The sequence below is a fragment of the Halichoerus grypus genome, chromosome 1, assembly GCF_964656455.1.
Source record: "Halichoerus grypus chromosome 1, mHalGry1.hap1.1, whole genome shotgun sequence".
NCBI lineage: Eukaryota > Metazoa > Chordata > Mammalia > Carnivora > Phocidae > Halichoerus > Halichoerus grypus.
This window is the reverse complement of record NC_135712.1, coordinates 215,908,677-215,921,309: the sequence shown is the minus strand read 5'-3', so window position 1 is coordinate 215,921,309 and position 12,633 is coordinate 215,908,677. Positions and strand designations below refer to the sequence as shown.

General features: G+C 61.3%; 1 protein-coding gene across 2 annotated transcripts in view; it reads right to left on the bottom strand.

Moving 5' to 3' along the window:
* SBNO2 (strawberry notch homolog 2) overlaps window positions 1-9,777 on the bottom strand; it is a 47,991-nt gene extending 38,214 nt beyond the window's left edge. The window contains exon 1 of one of the 2 annotated variants that reach the window (XM_078058474.1): window positions 9,641-9,777. The gene's annotated coding sequence lies outside the window, so the exon portion shown is untranslated. The remainder of the gene's footprint in view (window positions 1-9,640) is intronic. The other variant, XM_036100799.2, reaches the window with a different exon arrangement.
* Between the last annotated feature and the right edge of the window lie 2,856 nt (window positions 9,778-12,633).

Sequence of the window (12,633 nt, the reverse complement as noted above, 5' to 3'; positions counted from 1 at the left end):
GGGAAGGGGGCTTGTGGGGGCCAACAGCCAGGTGACGGCCGATGGGAACAGGACTGCTTTTGGGCTAATGGAATGTTCTGGAATTAGGTCATGGTGATGTTTGTATAATACTAAGAATACAGTGAAACACACTGAACTGTACACTTCAAAAGAGCAAGTTTTATGTTGCATTAATCTTACTCCGTGCCCACCACCACCCCATGCCCCCAGAGGCCACCCTACAGAGCCCCCCTCCTCCAACACCCAGGTCCAATGTCACCTCTTCCCCCCGCAGAGCCTCCACAGGCTCAGGCTTCCTGTTCCCCATCCCCCCAAGGCACTGGGCCAGCCCCCCTTCTGTGTACCCTCAGGACTCCACCTGCCTGGCCCCTCGCTTTCCAGCCTCTGCTGACCTCCCCCACTCCACAGTGCTGCCCGTTGAGCCCTGCCCGAGCCCCCAAGCCCCTGAGCCTGAATGTGTCGTCCCTGGGAGGTTCCAGCTGCCTCAGGACCAACCCCAGTGGGTACCAGGCGGGGTCTCAGGGCACGGAGGGACGTAACTCAGACCGTGCCTGGCTGGGACAGAGCTCAGCGCCCGTGCAGAGGGACCAGGGTGTATTTTTAGAACATCCCACGACAGGTGAAGCGTGGGTGCTCACACAGGCCTGCGCTTCACAATCGTGGTTTACGTTCACACAATTTCCTTTTGAGATCAGGTTTTCGAATGAGTCATTGTAAAAGAAAAAGAGCAAGGAGTTAGTAGCCCAGATAAGACAACTGCGCAGTGCAGTGTGGGAAGAGGCCAAGGCCTGGGAGAGCCTGAGCCTGGACACACCCCTAGCCGGCAGGCACCTGCAGGCACCTGGCCTCTCTGCTGACCCCCGCAGCCATCACCCCAGCTCTGCTGGCCCAGACCCCCAAACACTGAGCAGGCTGTCCTGACCCCGCTGGCCACCCGGCCCGCCGGCCCGCCACTGCTCGGTCCCTCATCTGTACCCCGCCAGGCCAGGATGAGGCCACCCCCGGAACTGTGTCTCTGGGCAGCGGGGACTTGCTGGCCTCCCACTGGGCACAAGATGGCAGCCTCTCTGGCCACCCTTCCACCTGGCTCTGAGGGAAGGTCCCAGGATCCAGGATGGAGCAGGGGGTGGGAGGCAGACACAGAGGAGATGGCCGTGTGACCACAGAGGCAGGCACGGGAGCGATGCGGCCGCACGCCGAGGGACGCCTGGAGCCCCCAGGAGCTGGGAGAGCCAGGAAGGACCATCCCCTGGAGCCCCCGGAGGGAGCGTGGCCCTGCTCCACCTCGACCTCCGAATTCTGGGCTCCGGGACCGGGGAGCATAAAGTCCTGTGGTTTAAGCGGCCCAGCATGTGGACAGTTGTTAAGGCCACCCCAGGACACTAGGACTGGAGGAGAAGCAAAGCCCAGCTGGAGCCACCCCAACCCTCAGCCCAAATCCCTGTGACCCCTGGGGGTCGGGAGCACTGCTGACCAGGAGCTGCGGGCGAGGCTGGCACCAAGCACATGACCCCGGATTTCCACAGAGTTCCCAGGAGGCATGTGGAACGCAGCAGCTCTGGGATGCCAAAGACAGGCAGGGGCCCCAGCCCCCTGTGCACAGGGCAGGCAGGGCAGGAAGGGGGAGCCCCTCCATCTGGGACAAGAAGGACAAGGTGGGCGCACCCAGAATCCCCATTTGAGAGCACAGCCGTCCAAGGGTTGGATTTCCAGTTCTGTTCTCAATGTAGTGAAAGGTGGCCTGCAGGACCCCAGAGACCCCCCACAGACCTGCCCCCCAGGAGCAGTGTCTCAACTGATGGGGCTCTTGCAAAACCCCCCATCCAGCTGGGACATAAAGGAAGTGCCATCCTGGGGACAGGCACAGGGGCGGGGGGACACTGTAGGCCACGGCACAGGCGGTCGCCACGCTGGGCTGGGCAGGGAGACCCCATGTTTCTTCCACACCAGAGACCTCAGCTGTGGCCTGGCACGGTCAACACATGGCTGAATGCAAGACCAGTAAGCTGACAGTGAGCAGAGGTGGCCCTGGTAGGAGGACCACCACACAGCCCATTACCCCAGGCCGACCCCCGAGAGCAGAAGCGGCAGAGCTGGACCATGTGGGGGACACCCAGAGGGCCCTGCACGCCACCCCAGAGCGGAGTGCAGGGACAGGCACGTGCCTAAGACAGACCCAGACCCCGCAAACACAGCAGGTGCTAGTGCTCTCCTCATACACGGCGCAACGGGGAAGCAGAACCGATCCCAGATGGATTCGACCGACGGAGTGGCAGCAACCCCCGGGAAAACACGGGGAGCCTGCAGCTGGGTTCTGGAGACAGATCTGGGGTCGCTTGTGGCTCGCTGTCTGCCTCTGGCAGCCGTGGGCCCACGAACGCATCCGCTCGTCCAGCAGAGACCAGCCGCCGTGACGGCCCCGTGACGGGCAAGGCAGAATGACACTCCGATAGCCCTGTGGTGAGGCGGGTGCCTGAGAAGCCGCACCGGAGTTGATGAGGACATGCCAGAGGCGTGCAGCCCTAGGGGGCCAGTCACTGCATCTGCCGCCAGCCCCAAGGGCACAGCTTTGGGGGCACATGGCCCAGAGGAGATGGGGACCAGAACCTGGGGCTTCCTCAGTCACGGCTGGGGGCATTTGAGCCTGGGTCTCAGGGGTCCCATGGGTCCCCCCACTTCCAGATTTAGTTCAGCCTTAGCAGGGAGAGCCAAATGGTTTCCCAAGGGGGCGGTGCCGACCCACCTGCCCACTGGCAGGGACAGCGTCCCAGCTGCTGCACCTGCTAACCCACCCTCCGTGGTGGCAGACCTTAAACCTCTGTCCACACCAACACTTCCTACAGGCGCTGAGCACCTTCCATGTGGCTTCTTCTGGGAAGTGTCTACTCAGGTCTTGCGTTTACTCGCGGTTTTTAAAAGGCATTATATACACTGAGCTTGTGGTCTCCACTGACACCCACACCTTCTTCCCCTGAGCAGGTTTAGGCCAAATCCCACTGGCCCCAGACGTCCTGGCCCTTTGACACCAATGTGCCCTACTCTGTCCGTCTATGCAGAGGGTGGTCTGTCCCCGCTGGGGCTTGCTGCCATTCCCTGCTTGCTGTTGGGCTTGCTTCAGGCTGGCCGGTATGCCACGTCTCTGCCTAGCCCCTCAGAGAGCCCTGGGCAGGAGAGGGGCTACTGCCGCCCACGGCTGGGCACACTAGTCCTAGGTGAGCAGCCTGACCAATCAGCACCCCCCTCAGCCTCCTTTAGTCCAGCCTGGTAGCAAGAACATCACATGGGACCTTTGCCCAAACCCAAAGAGCGGCTGGTGTCCTGCAGGAGGAGGAAGACTCCTCCCGGCTCCGGGCTGGCCTTGGGCACAGCAACTGTGCTAGACGGTCTCACATGCTCCATCCCTAGAGAACACCAGCACTGGACTGGACCCTGTGCCCACCACTGGGAAGAAGCCAGAGGCCCCCACATCGCAGTAGTGGGCACCCCAAGACCTGCTAGCAGAGCCTGGATCTGTTTCTGTTTCTCCCGTGGCAGACGACCACGACTCAGCAGCTCACAGCGGCACCCCTGAACTGTCTCGCATCCCACAGAACAGGGGTCCAGGCTGGCTTGCCGCCCCTGCTCTGGGCCTCACAAGGCCTGGGCTTCATGCCGGGTGCTCTGCGGAGAGTCTACCTCCAGCTCACGCAGCTGTCAGCAGGACAGAAGGTCCGTGTCCTTGTCACCGGCCACAGACACAGAGGCCCACTCAAGCTTTAAGTCTCTCACTCCCCTTCGGCCTCCAGTGGAGAAAGTTCTCTGCTTTTGAGGACCTTGTGAGGATGCTGGGCCCCTGGGGAGTCCAGGGTCACCCCCATCTCAGGGGCCTTGAGGGACCTGGTCTTGGGGACCATCACGGAGCCGCCCGCAGAACTCAGGTAGTGTGTAGTGCATAAGCGGACCGGCGGGCAGCAAGCCTGGCCCTGCCTCCCCCACACTAACAGGTTCTGGGAAACAGAAGCCCCCAGCAAGCCCTTCTCAGGGGAGCTTCCCAAGGCCTCAGAGGGGTCAGGTGGGGGTGGGCCCGGCCGGGGCAGCACAGCCTCCACTAGGCAGGAATGTGGCCCAGGGCGTCCGGATGGGCTGGTTCTTCAAGAGAAGTGGCAGATCTAGATTGGGGGGTGGCAGCCCCTGATTTCTCCAAGTTGGCAATCCAGCCATCACGTCCACACCCTCCTGCATGCGGCACCTTCCTCCAGGTTCCCACGATGCCGGCAGTGGGGCCACCTCGCCCCCCAGCCCCACCCCATGACAACCTAGAACCTTTCCAAGGCTGTTCCTGACAGCCTCTCGACAGCGACCTGGGGGCGATTCCCTCTGAGCCCCAACCTCAGAACAGTGGGCCGAGCTCCTGGAGGGCCGGAATCTGATGAAAACCCCCTGAAAGTGCCCCGGCCAGCTCGTGTTTGCCTGAACGACACCAGGAGAGGCGCCAATGCCCTGCGCTGCGGCAAGCGCCAAGCTCAGAACCACACTGGGGCCAGGCGGGGGAAGGACGGGGTCCTATACGCCCACTTTACAGCTTCCAGGGCAAGTGGCCAAAGAGGACATTCCAGACACCCTGAAACCGTCCCAATAAGCACCTGGTGCCCGTGCAGACCCTGTGCAAACCTGGCCCCAGACAGATCTGGATGCGTGTGGCGCCCAGCAGGGGAGACAGGGATTTGAACAGACGAACGACCCCACCTTCCCAGCTCCACACCCGACTCTGGCAGGTGCAGCTGGGGGGGGGGGGGCAGCCTTTCCTCAGCCTACCTCACGTGCGGAGGAAGACACCTTCTCGCTCTGGCTAGACTCCAGGCTGCAGGTTGGGGGCGGGACACCGGCCACTCCTGGCACCCCTGGGCCACCCCGGGGGCAGGGATGTTTGCCCCACCTGGTGAGTCAGTGCCATAAAAGTTTACTGCCCGTTGCAGCCCTGCGGCCAGACCCGCCCCTTCCTCCTGCCATCCCAGTACCCTGCGTCAGTGGCCTCTGACCCTCCGGGTGGTGACTACAAGGAAACAGGGGTGACCCGCCTCCCAGAACGTGGCATACATGGATCTTGAAACACAGCAGGCCTTGGAACGAGGGCAAGGAAGGCCTCTTTCAGTTTCACTCAGGGATTTGCTCCTAAGGTGACAGAGGCCGATCCTGATGGGGAATCTGGGCGCCGACTCTCAGCACCACCCAACAAGGAAGGACACAGCATCCACAGCAGTTAGCAACCCAGGGAGCATGTTCTGGAAGGCACGGGAACCTTGGGAACTGTGTGCCCAGAGTGCTGGCGGGTGAGGAGACCCTTCCTGTAAATGGTGGTGGCGCCCCTGCTGCGGGGCTCCAGGGGCGGGAAACTCGGGAGGGTTCTGCAGGCACCCAGCTCCGAGGGAGTACCCGAGATGCACAGACAGACCACAAGCCCCCAGGGAGGTAATGAGGCCAAACACTTCCCCCATCACACAGCAGGGGCCAAATAAATGCCCTTCCCCAACAAGCGCCTTGTTGGCTTCCCTAGGCCATGGCCCCGTCCAGCACGCTGTGGATAGCACGGTGGGGGGCACCGCTGCAGCTGACCAAGGAGGTGGGACCTTCTGGCATGAAGTCACTGGGGTCACCTGGCCTCGGGGGGGGTCCCCAGGCAATCAGGGCCCACCCAAGGCACCCCAACCCCAGAAGTCCAAACGCCCCCAGGACTACTTCTTACACAACACCCTCCACGTCCACCCGTGGCAGTGGTTCAGGGCAGAGCTGGAGTTTGGTGAGGGGCTCCCAGCCCCCACACAATGGGGGGATGGCACTTCCTCTGTCCTCCTCCCGGGGCCAGAAGATGCCTGACAACCGAGCAGTGCCTGGATGAGCCGGCAGCAGAGGGCCACGCTCGGGACCCACTCCGAGACACCGGCTCACGCCACAGCACACGGGCATCAGGGCGGCAAGGACAGGTCTTGCCTTTTTTAAAATGCTTTCTTGTTTTGTGAAGGCACAAACCACAAACCATACACTCCACATATTTAGAGTACACAACTCAGTGGTTTTCAGTACGTTCACAGAGTTGTGCAACCATCATCTCTACCTAGAGCCAGAACATTCCATCAGCTCAAAAGAAATCCCGTCCCCATCAGCTGTCACTCCCCAGCCCCGCCCCAGGAGCCCCCTTCCCGTCCGTGGATGAGCCTGTTCCGGATGTGTCACCCACGTGGACTCACACCCCGCGTGGCCTTCTGTGTCTGGTTCCCTCCCTGAGCGTCGAGTTTTGAGGTCCATCCACGTGGTAGTACACAAGCAAATGACAAGTCTTATCTCTGCCTCCCCTGGGGGCCTGGCAAGCCAGAACAGCAGGCGATGGGGCCTGAGCTTCAGAAATCACAGTCTTCGCCCTCACCCAAGTCACCCGCCTGGCAGCAAGGGAAGCAGGGGATCTGCGGGCTAGCTGTGCCCAAGGGCAAGAAGATGGAGGAAGTTTGCACAGCAGGAGCGCGGGAGGGCCGGTCCAAGGGACGGGGAGTGGGATCCACTCAGGGAGAGGCACGCCAAAGACCCCGGGACCCGAGGCGGCACTCAGGTCCGGGCAGAACAGGGCAGAGGGCAGGCGAGCAGGAGGCCGGCCGGGCCTGGAATGGTGTGGGGGACCACGCTCTCGGCTCCCTGGGGCTCTGCTGTACCCAGCCCCCCTGCCGATCGACCACACGGCCCCCGGCTGCGGGAATATGGCTGAGACACTCCATACCTGCGCGTGACAAATCCCACACACGTGATGCACGCTCTCTAATGCACACACATGATACACATGTACACACAAAGGCACACGCAGCACAGGAGAGCTCACTCACACGCGTGTGCATATGAACACAGTGCGTGGAGGCAAGAGCAGACGCAGACACGCACACGCATGTTCACATGACACACGCATCCACGTGGACACCCTCCCATGTGGGTGCACACGCTGCATACGTGTCCACTCTGCATGTCAGCCCCTCAGTGTGTTTACACTTGTAGGTGGCGTTACCCCCCCCACCGCATTCAGCCCAGGAGAACGAGCAGATCCCCACCCCCGCCCTGCAGCCCTAAAGGCCTCTTATCCAGAGGAGGCCATCCTGGGAGGGAGGCGGCCTCTGGGGACTAGACACAGTTGCCTCTTTATTCCCGGCCGAGCTCGCTTGGTCAGCGTTTCCGGCCTGGCCCTTGCTGCAGGGGCCTCCGACACTTTGCTAGAACTAAGCTGGGCCAGCCTGAGCTGGTCTTGCCCCAGCGGGGGCCAAGCCTGCAGAGTATGGGGAGCCAGCCTCGGTGTCCCTCCAGGTCTGGGCAGTGACTGAACCAAGGTCACGCAGCTGGAGGACACTGGCTCTGGGCTGCCTTGCACGCTTGTGGCTTGCTCCACCCCACCCTGGACTTCAAAGGAACCACCTCTTCTGCACTCTGACAGGCTCTCCTGGAAATCTGGTCCCCCTTCCCCTCTGCCAAAACACAGATGTCCCCACACAACACACACACACACACACACACACACACACAACACACACACACACACACACAACAACACACACACACACACACACACACACACACACACACACACACACACACACACACACACCAGGCAGGTGCTGGCTCAGGCAGGTATGAACAGATGTCTGCTCAGATCCTCAGAGTTAAACAAAAGCGCCCTCCCGCCCTCTGAAATCCCAGCATGCCTCCCCCTACTCCCCACAGCGGCCTGTCCCAGGTCGGTGTCCTGCACTTGCAGGGCTCCTCGGGGGTCTGTCGGGTGCCTGGCTGCATCTTCCCCACCACGTGGGGCCCTGGGGCCACTCACCGACCCTGCCTTCCCTGGCCCGCCCACCCAGTGCCGAGAGTTCATACTCCGAGTTCTCTCTGAGGACTCCGGAGATGGATGTCCTAGGGGGACCGTGGCCCAGAGCAGACAGCTCTGAGCAGCCATCACCCACCTCTGGGGCCTCCCCTGGGAAAGTCCAGGGGCTTGGGAAGAAAGAACACAGACAATGGGCCCCAGGTCTCAGCCTCAAAGACAGGGGCGCTCAGCCACCCTGCTCACAAGCGCCCCCCACAGCCAGGCAAGCAGGGAAAAGTGAAGTGCAGGTCAGGTCCAGCCCTCCACTGCCCCGCCTGGAGGAAGGGCCAGGCCTCCCATCCCAACCAAGGATGGCCTCAGAACGTCTCTGGGGTATCATGCCTTTGACAGGTGGCCATCTTTCTTCCCTCCAGAGTCTGCAGCCCCCGGGGCCCCAGCCCCATCTTCCTTGAGTCTTTCCAAAGCATCTGCAGGGAAGATCCAGCATGCCCGGCAGCAGCGAGAGTCAGTTCAATACCAGCCCCGAGCCGGGCTGTGAAACACTCACACCCCCCAAACTGCCAGCAATCTTCACCTTGGCCAGCTTCGGGGTCAACACCCTCCCTACCGGGTGCAAATACACGGCACCAAGCCAGCCCGGCCGGGCAGTGGACAGGCAGGAAGGACACTCAGAGCAGCTGGGACTCACGTCCATTCTGGGAAGCAGAAGCTGGGGGTGCCCCTGACACACTTCTTACAGACTCTGATTTTCTTCCTTTTCAGACCACTCATCACGTTATGCAGACAGACACCCCACCGCCTCCCAGGAGCTCCCGCCTGGCTGTCCACACCCCTGCTCCCTGACTCCAGACCCACCAGCCACCCGCTTCAGGGATCTGGGGGCTGGCATCACCGCCCCCAGCCACCCCCACAGGCTGCCCTCTGCATCTCTGGGGCCGAGGCCATGTCTGCCCTCTTCCTCCCCTCCCCCTGTCCTCGGAGACCAGGTTCCCACGCAGGCACAAGGCAACACTCCCACCCAACATGCTCTGCGGACTCAGCCCACTCCAGGACGGCCCCCATCCCAAAGCTGCGGGGATCAGGAGTGTCTGCCCGTCCCGGGCGCTGCCGGCCGCAGCCCGGGCACAGAAGCCAGGAAAGGAGGAAAGGGCAGGCATCGCCAAGGAGCCCGGGGTCCGGAGCCGCCGGAAAGGAAGGGGCTGGGGCCACGGAGGAGGAGGGTCACCAGAAGGGAGGGGTCGGGGAACCACGGCGGAGCGGTTATGGGGGGGCACACACGGCGCCGGACGGGCACCGAGAAGCGCAGGGGCAAGGGTCACCAAAGAAGTAAAGTTCGGGGGTCACCAGAAGGGAGGGGTCAGGGAGTCACTCCTGAAGATTCCCTTCATTAGCGGGGGGGGCGGGTTACGGAAGGCGGAGGGAAGGAAAGGGTGGGCAGGCGCCGCGGAGGGTGGGGTCAGGGTTCACGGGGAGGAGGGTCGGGCGGGGGTCGCCGAGGAGGGCGAGCTCGGGGCTCCCAGCCCAGCTCGCGCACGGGGCTTACGGCGGAGGGCGGGGTCGGGGAGGGGGGGGGGGGTCGCACAGGAGGGCGGGGTCAAGGCTCGCGGCGGAGGGCGGGGTCGGGGGTCGCCGGGGAAGGCGGGGATACGCCGCCGCGCTCCCTCCGCCCGCGTCCCCGGAACCCCGGCACCCCCCGGCCCGGGGCGCGGGCGGCCGCGGAGGGCCAGGGCCCGAACGGGCCGGGGCGCGCGGCTCGGGCCGGGCGGGGGCGGCGGAGTCGCAGCGAGCGTCGGGCCGGACGCGCCTCACCTCCGACCTGGGTCCGGCCGGGCGCGGAGCCCGCGGCGCCTCCGTCTCTCCGAGCTTCGCCTCAGCCGCGCTCACTTCCGGGTTTCGGGCGCCATCTTGGGGGCCCCGCTCACTTCCGGTCATGCCGCGGGGCGGGGCCTCTGGTGGGCGGGGCGGAGGCCTGACACCCTCCCGAGGGGCTGGGGCTCAGTGGGCCGCGGGTTCGCATCCCACCCACGCCTGTTTCTTTTGGGACCCTGGCACGTAGCTTACTTGCGAGCCTCAGTTTCCTTCTCTGCCAACGTGAAGATCGAGTTGAATCTGTCCCACCTCCAGGCCCACCCCGCCCGTGCACTCTCACGTCTGACCTTTAAGCCGCTGGGGTTCTCGCATAACCCAGATCTTAGCTCTGAAGCCCACCTACTCAGATACTCCCTCGAAACCCTCTGAAACGGCCCCGCCCCGTCGTGCTCTCTCCCTTAATTGCCTCTCCACCAATAGTTGTCTGTTAATCTGTCTCCACCCCAGTAGGAGTTCTGGGATCTAGGGGACCCCCTAACATGGAACCCAGCGCATGGGAGGGGGCGTCTGGTGAGGCCCAAGAGCCACCCCAAGAGAGAGGGGTTTCCTCTCAGGCCGGGCCAGGGGGATTGGGTTGCTCCCCAGCTGGCTCCCTCCCCATTAGGGCTTCCCAGGGCCTGATGCAAATGAGACGGGGATTTGCCTCACTGCCAGGAAGAGGGTGGGACTGGTGTTTGGCACAGACAGTAGATTTCCTGTGACTTGAACCCGTTGGATCCACCGTGGGGTAGGCCAGGCCCGTTCAGGCAGATTCAGTCTGGGAGGCACCACCCCTTCCCTCTCTGGGTTTTCAGTAGTGAAAGCACTGTGACCATTTCCCCACCTCACCACCAGCCCCCTGAAACGAGAGGTTACCTCTCCATGTGCTTGTTTGCTTATTCAGTGAACTCTGAGCCTGGCCTTGGGCTGGACAAAGCTGGGGCCCCAGAGGACTCGGTTCTCAGGCCTGCCCTCAGGAAGCTCCCAGTCTAGGGGAGACAGAGCCAGGACCAGGCATTCCCATCTGCAAGATCAGGCCTAGGGCTCAGGGAGGGGTGAAATCTCTACCTAACGAATTATAGAGGAGGTGGGTATTGAAGCTGGGGCTTTGAAGTTCAAGTAGGAGTTTGCCAGATAGACAAGTGTAGGAGGGACAGTCCAGGCAAATAAAAGCGGTTCACAGACCTGTAAGGGTATGTAAAGGAGATGAGTATGTTTAAAACCTGTTTGCCCCACAAAAGCCAAGCCAGGGACTCCCTGTAGCCAAACCTGCAAGCACAAGGGAGCAGATGGGGAAACTGAGGCCCAGAGAGGAGAAATGATTTATTCAGAATGAGCTTTGCTTCGGTATCTGTAGTTTTTGGCAATTTGGGCTCTAGCCTTGACTTTGAAACTATTTTTCATAGCTAATGAAAATAAACCATATTGAGCAATACAGTTAAGATTCAAAAGCACGAATAAGCTGACATGGGGGATAGATGGCTTCCGGCAGCATTTTCCCATTTCCTCTCACAGAAGACAAGCCACGTAACTTGTGGTGCCCAGGGAGAAATGAAGACGGAGAGCCCCTCATTAAAAAAGTATTCAGAATGTCAATATGGCGACAGCAGAGCCCCTGGGTGCGGGGCCTGGGCGAGGCCCTGAGTCACACACCCACGAAGCCAGCCCTGTTCCCACCGTGACCTTCCCAGGTGGGGACTGCTATTACCTGTGTTTGGCTGGTGGGCGAACGGCAGTGCAGAGTTGTTGAGTAGCTGGCATAGGGTCACGGAGCCAGCCGCAGGGAGGCATGGACTCGACCTCTGCCACGTCCACCTAGAGAAACCACAAGGTCTCTATGGGTAATTTTGCCTGAAATGGGGGCAGTTTGCCCAAGCCGGGGTGGGTCCAGCCATCTCAACAGGGAGCAATCTGCCAAGTCTGGGGATGTCTAGGGAATTAGTCAGATTCGGGGATTTCCAGGGAATTACAAGAGGCGGCCTAGGAGAGCAGAAGGGACACAGCTCCAGAGCTGGAGGCCCAGGCTAGGGAGCAGCTTGGCTGATGTGCTGTGTGACCCCCGGAAAGTTACTTAACCTCTCTGTGCCTCCCTTTCCCCACCTGTAAAATGGGAGTGGGTATAGAAATAGTAGCTACCTTCTAGGTTATTGAGATAGCAAAATGAACAGCACCTAGTATCTGGCTCTTATGAGTATTTCCAGATGAACTTCTGGATCTTTCCTCAGAAAAGTCCACAGAGTCACCTAAGTGAGTGTTGAATGAGATGATAATCATGAAGAAGGCTGAGGCTGGAGGTCCGGAGAGGAGGGACTTTTTATAAGGTGATGAAAGGCAGGGATGGGGGCCCTGGACAGCCCCAGCTCTCTGGCTCAGGCTGCAGAAGGACTCCCTTTGAGGGTGGGGACATGCCCTGCTGGTCAGATGTGCCCCACGTCCCCTCCTCTGCTGGGGACCAGGCTCACGGAAGGCCGGAGGTCTGTCTGGCGGAGGGTCAGAGAGCCTCCCCCAAGCCCTCCCTCTGTCCTGGTCCCACGCAGGGACCCCCTAAACCTCCCCCAGGCATTTTGACCAGGCTTGAGGAAGTAGGACCACCAGGTAAAGTGCAGGGCACCCAGTTATTTTCGAATTCCAGGTACACGAAGAACAATATTTTAGTGTTTAAGTATGTCCCAGGCGAGATTTGGGATTTACTTACACTAAAGGAGAAGCGTCTGTGTATTTAAAATCCACATCTAACTGGAAGTCCCGTGTTTTTCTTGGTGAGATCGGGCAACCCAATGTGGGGAGACCACAGGCAGAAGTGGGGTCCCAGAGCCAGGCCAGGGCCCCTCTCTGCACCTCAGTGCTCTCACTTGCCAAAAGGGCATGGCCATGGGACCGAGCACGGGGAGACGCACAGGTGCGCTCACCGTGCGCGTTGACTCTTGTAATCGTTTAGAACAGCAGAAAACTTC